The sequence below is a fragment of the Schistocerca piceifrons genome, chromosome 2 (assembly GCF_021461385.2).
Source record: "Schistocerca piceifrons isolate TAMUIC-IGC-003096 chromosome 2, iqSchPice1.1, whole genome shotgun sequence".
NCBI lineage: Eukaryota > Metazoa > Arthropoda > Insecta > Orthoptera > Acrididae > Schistocerca > Schistocerca piceifrons.
The window spans coordinates 2,228,161-2,237,302 of NC_060139.1; the positions used below are offsets into that span (position 1 = coordinate 2,228,161).

A 9,142-nucleotide genomic window follows, 5' to 3' on the forward strand; every position below is an offset into this window, starting at 1 on the left:
CCTTCCTGGACTGCTCCCTTATTTTAGTTGTATTTCCCCAGCCTAAGAGGTGATATTTACGTATTCAGCCAACTGTCTGCGCATACCCTGCATATTTGACATGGCTGTATCATCATCAAAAGAATGAGATACTTCCCGTAGAAGTGGCTTGCGTAGGAGTAAGAAAGAGCCTGTATGCACCACACGCATTCGTAGATTTCAACAGCCTTCGGTGACTCTGGAACGTGCGCCTCGCCAGTACCAACTCCTGCCGTTAACTGATACCACTGACGGCATAGACCAGTACAGTTGACAATAAAATTCTAAAACAGAAACGACAGAGTGGAGTGTCACAGTTAACCCATCAAAATTTAAGTTCGAATAAACCAAGAAATAAGTCATTCTACTAATTTACAGAAGATTAACCCAACTCGAATTTAATGATGCTCAAGGTTGATTTAGGAACAAGCGTGACAAAAAAGAATCACATCGGTGTTTCAGTCAATGTGTTCTACTAACTAAATCAGCCTATGTGGTGACTGTATTTATATCTTACACAGCCATATAGATACATGGGTAAATACAAGGAAACGTCAGTCCAAGCTCTTGTGTAAAGTGATGTACTGCGTTCAGTGTAAAAAGTTTTTGTCAAGACTTTTCAAAGTGATTCTCTCTTCTGACGAGAAAGTAAACAATTTCTGTTTTACTTAAGACTGAAGGCTTTACTTGCCGTTGTCACCGGTGATAAAATCTTCCGAGTGATGTTATCACGCGACCTAACCACTCAGGTTTTATCACCAACCTTCGTTTCTTTTATCTCCGTTTCTCGTGACAGACGCTGTCCCGGCGAAGTAGGTCGTTCGGTTACAAGACTTCCTGAAGACATGGGGCAAGGTGATCGGGTGGATGTAGTAGATCTCGACGTTGGAAAAGCATTTCACTTGGTACCACGTTAACGCTTACTAACGAAAGCATTATCTTATGAGGGATCAGATAAAATTTGTGACTGGGTTGACGATTACTTGGTAGGTAAAAAGCTGTGTGTTGTCTTAGATGGAGAGTCATTAATATGCTATATAGAAATAGCTTCAAGAATGGCCTATGTAAATTATTTGGTTGCTTGGCGTTTACGTTATACATCAATGACCTGTCGTATGTTATTAATGGCAACCTTATACTTTTTACAAACTATGGAGTTATCTGTAAAGAAGTATATCTGAAAAAAAGCTCAAATTTTCATTCAGTTATTGATTAAGTTTCAAAGTGGTGCAAAGACTGGAAACTTACCTTCAATTTTCGCAAATGTAAAATAGTGAATGCAACAAAACGGAAAATGTAATGTCCTATGAACTACAATACCAGTGAGTCACAATTAGAATCAGCCAAATGATGCAAATACCTAGTACTAACAATATGAGAAGATATGAAATGGAACGATGACATAGGCTGATGTATAGATACGGTACACTGACTGACAAAAGATGTGAAGCACACGAAGGAGGAGGAGGAAATTAAATGAAATTTCTTGAGTTGGGAGGGTATTTGATGACATTTCAGTGATTACAATAGCGAGTCAAATTTGCGAAGAACTTTTCAGCATGAGCTCACTTATCAGTGTGACGTTTCAACTGCTCTGGCCTGCATCCATGCACTGATTTGGCTGGCGAGGCAAATGTGTGCACTCCTGAGCCGAACTGGCCCACAGCTGTTCTAACTGGTCCTTGAGATTCTGGATACTTGCACTTGCTGGTCCCACACGTGCTCTCTCGGAGACACATCTGGGATCTTTCTGGCCTGGGAGTGCATCGACATCACGCAGACAGTTCACAGAGGCCCTCCTCCAAGTGTGGATGGACAGTATCCTGTTGAAAAATTGCATCACTACACTGTCTCATGAGAGGTAAGACATAAGGAAGTAGGACGCCTGTGACTTTTGTGTCATCACAGTTCCCTCGTTCGCTATCAGTCATTGCGTGAGGTCAAATCCGATGGTTCCCCACGCCATGAAGGCTCAGTGTCTCTCCAAAACACTGGAAGGTAGCCACCAGACTCGACGACGGTGGTCATCCGGGGTAGCACAGAACCGTAATTCATCGCTGAACACACTGGACCCCCTTCATCAGCAGTCCACGCTTCCTCGTCACGGTACCACTCCTGACGCAGCCGCTGGTGTTTTTGGCGTTGACAGCAGAGCCCACACATGGGACGGTAGCCCCCTAGTAGGGTGCTGCTAGTCTCTGACCAATAGGGCGTGATGACATAGACTATTGCAGGGAGTCATTTACTTATTCTCAGTTGACATGCACAGATTTTAAGGGACTACGATGTGCCTGGTACAAAATTGGGCGATTCTCCCATGTGGTGGTCAGACATGGCCGACCAGAATCTTGATGACGAATATACCTGCCCTAATGTTCCCATCCGGCCATTGTCACATCCAAATGTCCCAAAAATTTGGACTGCACAGTTCAACCAGCTGGCCAAATGTAGACCCAAAATGAAACTCCAGTTGTAATGACAGATGTTGATGACGCTGTCTCCCAGGAGCATGGGGCGTCTTCGTGCCCTTCACAGCGATCACCCAGCGTTTGAGCACTCACACTCCTTCTATACCTCATCAGTGCTCGCAACAATAACAGACATCAACTGCACTAATGGACTGTGTTGGTCATTCTATCTGTGACAGAGAATTCCACTCTTATCATATCGATAGCCGCCGATGATGTGTACATTTACGGTGTTACATCGATGTCTGAGCAAGTCTTCTTGACGCATCACCTTTTTTCTTTTTTTTTTTTTTCAGGCAGTGAAGGTGACAGGGTTTGATTCACTGGTAGAATACAGAGAAAATGTTATGTCTGCAAAAGGAGACTGCATACAAAACACTCTTTCGAACCATCTTAGATTGTTGGTCGAGTGTGTGGGGCCAACACCACTGGGAAGGGACCCCCGTGGGAGGGGACGGGGCAGCTGGAGACTGCATAGTTTGAATAAGCCAGTATTCGACCCGAGTCACCACACCCAAGTGACAGCACATAAAAGTTTTAAGCAGAGATTTGAATGCGCATTATATTTATCGTCTACTGTATCAGCGCTATAAACATCTTGCCACTCTTGTTCCTTTATAAGGTTTACAAAGGTCTCTACAGCAACTGGATCAGCTTTCCTGAACAGCTGATGACTATATTTAACACGTGTTGCAGCATAAAAATCTTTTAAAGTTAAAATTTGCGCACCATGATCTGAAAGGCCATTCACCTTTCTGCTAACAGAATGCCCTTCTAGTAATAAGGAATGTTCCCTTGCACTCTCGTTGGAAAGAATACGGTTTGCATAAGATTATATGAATTAAACATGTCTACCAGCATCCTCTTCCTTGCACAATCACTTATACAATTAATATTGAAGTCACCACATATAACTAACTTTTTGTATTTCCTATAAAGTGAACCAAGAACCTCCTCTAGCTTTAGCAAAAATGTTGTGAAATCGGAGTCTGGGGGTCTATAAATAACAACAGTTACAAGTTTAGCTCCGTTAAATTTAACCACACCTGCACAACATTCAAACATCTTTTCAGTGCAGTACTTTGAAACATCAGTTGACTCAAATGTGATGCCGTTTTTCACATACATAGCTACTCCCCCACACCGCAAAGAGCTCCTCGAAAAGCAGCCAGCCAACCTGTATCCTGGTAAAGGAAGCCTCTGAATTATCTCCTTATTTAAGAAGTGTTCAGATATACCAATAATTTCAGAGTCAACATCTATAAGCAGTTCACTTACTTTATCTCTAATACCTTGTATATTTTGATGAAATATACTAATTCCCTCATTACTCGGATACCTAAGCTTTGTCAAAAGTGATTCCCTTGTTAGAGAGACTTCCCTTAGGCAGGAATACCTATCAGCTGACTTCAATCTAAAAAAGGTGCAGCTCTAACACCCACTACTGCAGGAATTTTCCCATGAGTGATCCCACCAATCCCACCTATGCTGTCACCTATAAGCTTTGCCAACCTCCCCTTCCCATACCTGTTGAGGTGCAGGCCGTGTCTAGTGAAACCCGTCCTGCTGATAGACTCCACCGACACCACTGAAATGTGGCCCATGCTTTCTGTCATCAGCGCACCCCCAAGTCTCATGTTATTACGTCTGACGGCTGTATTCAGATGAGGCCGATCGTGACGCTGAAACAGTTCCACGAAATGCACATTCGTGTTGCCAGTCTGAGTGGCTATCTTTTCCAGGTCACCATCTATGTTATACTCCCCATCCCTATCAAAACTATTACCATCCCCACCCACAATCACTACCTGATCCTCTTTAGTAAAATCCCTACATAGCCCCCCCCCCCCCCCCCTATGTTAACAGTCACCTGAGCCAATCCTTCACAATGCTGGTGACCTGGTACTCACTCCCCAGCACTTCCTGCAACTGCTGGCCTACACCTCTGCCATGAGAACTACCTAACAGCAGAACCTTCTTCTTCCTCTTCGACTTTGCAACTGTTCTAGCCACCGTAACTACTGAGGTCTGCTGCATACTTCCTACATCTACAGCTACTAGAGATTCCTCTCCACTAGACTCTGACAGTTGGTCATATCTATTGTAAACACCAATAGTAAAACTATCTGAAAATCTCCTTCTCCTAGCAGATCTCTTGCCAACAGCCAGCTCCCATTCCCCAACCCCCTTCTCCCTCCTCATCCTATCTAGCTCCTCCTGTGCGTTTTTCAACTGCACCTGAAGGGCACAGATCTTACGCTCCTGCTCCTCTATCAACTTACTCTTGCTACATAACCTGCAGTTCCAGGAGAGGATCTCAGCAGAATGCCCACCGGCTTCCCCACTACATTCCCCCCTGTGAAAATACTTCGAACAAGTCTCACACCACAATCCACTTCTCACGAACCTACGGCAAAGCCCACACTTCTCACTCATGGTAAAATTTTACTTTTTCTAAGTTCCGCTACTACAATAAGAAGATGTTAAAAATCTGACTACAATAATCACAAACTTACTCTACAAGGGAAGTAACTACTATTATTAACAGTATTAATAAACAACAAATGTGAATATAACAAAAGACTAATACAGAAAGAGAATCAAACGTCTAATGACACAGTAACGAAGCTGTAAACAGTTCCCAAAAGGTTCTTCTGACATTATTTCACCAGAAAACACCAAGAACACCGGTTGAAGACTACTAAAGTTCCTAAATAAACTACTATACACAAACAATTAATTAGTACTTAGCTTTCGATGCCCCGCTACAGCTGCAACTGGTCAGCGCGGAATGTAAACACGAGCAAGAGGTTAAGTTGCTCGATACGAAACACTCACAAATATCGGGTCACAACACAAGAAAGGCAGAGGTGAATGAAGAAACCACTAATACGTCACTTATATAGTAAATATTATCACAAAAATCGTTAAAATATGTATCTGAAACCTAAAAAATATATGAAAACTTAGAGAGCGATCTCACACGCAGTCACTCGATTATGACGTCTCCCAAATGGTTTATACAGATAACGAACAGCGAAGGGCCTATAACACTACCTTAGGGAATGCCAGAAATCACTTTTGTTTTACTCGATCACTATCCGTCAATTACTACTAACTGTGACCTGTCTAACAGGAAATCACAAATACAGAACATAACTGAGATGATATTCCATAAGCACGCAATTTCACTAAGAGCCGCTTTTGTGGTACAGTGTCAAAAGCCTTCCGGAAATCCAGAAATACGGAATCAATCTGAAATCCCTTGTCGATTGCACTCAACACTTCATGTGAATAAAGAACTAGTTGTGTTTCACCGGGACGATGTTTTCTAAACCCACGTTGACTGTGTGTCAATAGACCGTTTTCTTCGAGGTTATTCATTGTGTTCGAACACAATATATGTTCCAAAATCCTTATAGTTTTCTCCTCTGCAGATGGTAGTTGTAACTGAAACCGGTAGAAAATATACAGTTGTACAGTTAATGATGCACCTACGCTTTTTTAAAAATGCGTATCAGCCGTAGACAGCCCCCTAAGGAAACTTTTTCTTAAAACGAGTATTTGTAAAATAAAGGTTCAACCTGTTGTCCGTGAACCAGTTTCAAACCTGTTCCATTATTCTCCTCCCTTTGTTTGTTACGGATGTCTTCGGACTCTTTATCAGATTACATGTGTCTCAGTGAACACAATAGGATATCAGGTATTCTGCAATGTCCCTGATGAATTATGAGCGTTGGTCAACAACAGGAATCGGCCAAGTACTGAACCTTGCTGGGCACCATGACTAATGTCTCTACTCCGAATTTAGTTTTATTTCTGTGGTATAATTTGTTAATGTGACCGTGCGCTTTCGCCGGCCGGAGTGGCAGAACGGTTCTAGGAGCTTCAGTCTGGAACCGCGCGACCGCTACGGTCGCAGGTTCGAATCCTGCCTCGGGCATGGATGTGTGTGATGTCCTTAGGTTAGTTAGGTTTAAGTAGTTCTAAGTTCTAGGGGACTGATGACCTCAGAAGTTTAGTCCCATAGTGCTCAGAGCCATTTGAACCATTTGAACCTGCGCTTTTCTAGTGTTACGTTATGACTGTGTACGTGCAAGGGAAAGGGTTTTGAAGCCTTATCATTTTCATATTTTTACTGCAAAGAAGCACATGAACTCCAGTACTGGTAAACACGTTACACGGTACTGTCTCATTAAATACCGGTTTTAAATTGTACTGCCTATTTAGATTGACGTACTGTTCCTGTAATTTATGGTATTATGATTTGGTGTGAAAGCATCCGAAACTAACTGTCAGCCAAAAGTGTACTGCCACTGTAACAGGAAAGAAAACTAAGTATTTTGCATGACTGACTCTTACACAGCCAAAGAAAAAAAGAAAAAAGAAAAAAACTGTTGGCCTATGTACCTTAAAAATACGACTGTTCGTCCGCTCTCTTGATGGTGACCTTATTCAGTAGCTTAAGAAGCGTTAGGGGTGTTCAGAGGCAAAGAACGCCATATTTAAATACGGTGTAGTTAATGCTGCATCATATTAACTTCTTACTCTAAGCTTCGAAACGTGTGGTCTGGAACCCAACGACATGTTAATCTGTTTAAATATTTCGTTAATGCAATTATCGGCTTGTAAATACTTCATAAAATGCATTACACACAATTGCTGACTTTACTTATGTTTCATTTTGACCGGTTTCGGCCATAAACCATATTCACGGTCCTGTACGAAATACAAAACAAAGATTATATCAAAATGCAGAAAAGAAATCACGTACAGGGTCACAAAGATTATTTAGAATGTAACAATCATGCCATGGGATGGTTCCCTAATGGGCCATAGCTGTTCTTATCATGGCTATGGTAATTTCTGGCTGACTTTACTGAAGATGATTCATATACTGGGGTGTTTAATAGTTATTGCTTTACTGGACGGTACTTTTCCCAAAAAAAAAAAAATCTGTAAACTGATTTAATAACTTTTAGCTATGTATGTTAGCATGAACTGGATATTTTCTGCATGGTATTTACCCCATACTGATAACTTGTTATATTTTACTGTAAAGATTTCATTCTTTAGTCTTTATGACGACAAAGGGTATTGTTAGCGTAGTGTAATTACGTATGTGTAAAAAAAACTTATGAAATTTTGTTTTAAATGTTTATTTCTTTTTTGAAGATGTTCGGTTGGAATATGTTTGGTTAGGAGACATATGATTAGTGTTATCTTGATATTGACTACGAATATAATATCTCTGAATTGTTGTTTACTGTGAGTTATACCCGTGTGATGCCATTGTATGTCTTGTGTTGGTTCTCTTCAGTTATTTGTTTTTCACACAGGTGGCGTACTTCTAATGGTTCGAAATGAACGATACTCTTACTTATGGCATGTAATGTTGGTTGCAGATTCAATTTTCGGCGTAAATAATTTTTCTGTTATTACATTCGAAATAATCTTGTGATCTTATAGATCATATCTTTTCTGCATTTTGACACGATTTTTGTTTTATATTTCGTACAGGAGCGTGAACATGTTTTATGACCGAACTCGGTCGGAATAAAATACAAATTGAGTCAGCAACTGTGTGTCACGCGTTTTATAAAATGTTATATTCATCAGGTTACCCTCCATTCAGAGGCTCTCGCATGCAGCGACCGTTATTGACTTGCAAATAATAGATTTCAGCTATCAGTCGTCCTTTTCAATTTTTATTGGCAGATCTAGATTTCAGTTAGAAACTAGCCATTCTCAATGCACTATCATTTTTGATCAATGCATGTAATGCCTGTTGGCCAGGCTTCATCCACAGTTTCTTGAATGCTAATGTATTGAATACTAATGTGTTCAATGACCTGTGGATGAAGCCCGGCCAACAGGCGTTACATGCATTGATAAAAAACGATAGTGCATTGAGAATGGCTAGTTTCTAACTGAAATCTAGATTTGCCAATAAAATTTCAAAAAGGCGACTGATAGCTGAAGTAATATTTACAAATGTTATGTTGTTTGTAGAAACACGTAGGGAACAACGCCTCAAAAATCAACAGTCTCGCACTCTGGCACTAGACCCGCGACGAAATAGCGTCTAATAGCGAAGTACCACTGCAGTGTCCTCCTAGCGTTATTGAACAAAATCGGAAGTACGCCATACAATTATAAATCACCGTTAGCTGACATAGTAACTGAAACAGCGAACACTGCTTTCTGGCGCCATAAGGTTCTAGCCAGGTAAGTCTTTGCACAGGTCGTGACCCCCTCGTAACTAATTCGTAACCAACATAAAACTCAGCCGGATTGCGCTGAGGACTCACTTTTGACGAGGATGGCAGAAGTGTAGGACGCCGCGGCCGTTCTTCGCTGGAGACTCCGGCTTCGCTTCTGGCCACGACGTCAGGTGAGCACGCGTCCCGGCGCTGAGCGTCGACGGGCGATCACGTGGTCCTCCGCCCCACCGCCGCAGCCGTCTACCTCCGTTGGCGCGCTGCGAATCGTCCTTGGTGCGAATCTCCGCCAATCCGGGGCTGCCTCCTCCCATCGCCTACCGCGTCGTTTGCTGGTCAGCTGGCTGCTGCGGAAAAGCCGGTACGACGAGAGGAACGAAAGAGTCATCGCTCGAGTAGTCTTCAGCTGAGAACTACACGAAACGTGTAAACTTA

General features: G+C 42.0%; 1 protein-coding gene across 1 annotated transcript in view; it reads right to left on the minus strand.

Annotated features, from left to right (window-relative positions):
- Window positions 1-8,915, minus strand: part of LOC124776715 — a 59,006-nt gene extending 50,091 nt beyond the window's left edge. The window contains exon 1 of the mRNA XM_047251829.1: window positions 8,798-8,915. The gene's annotated coding sequence lies outside the window, so the exon portion shown is untranslated. The remainder of the gene's footprint in view (window positions 1-8,797) is intronic.
- Between the last annotated feature and the right edge of the window lie 227 nt (window positions 8,916-9,142).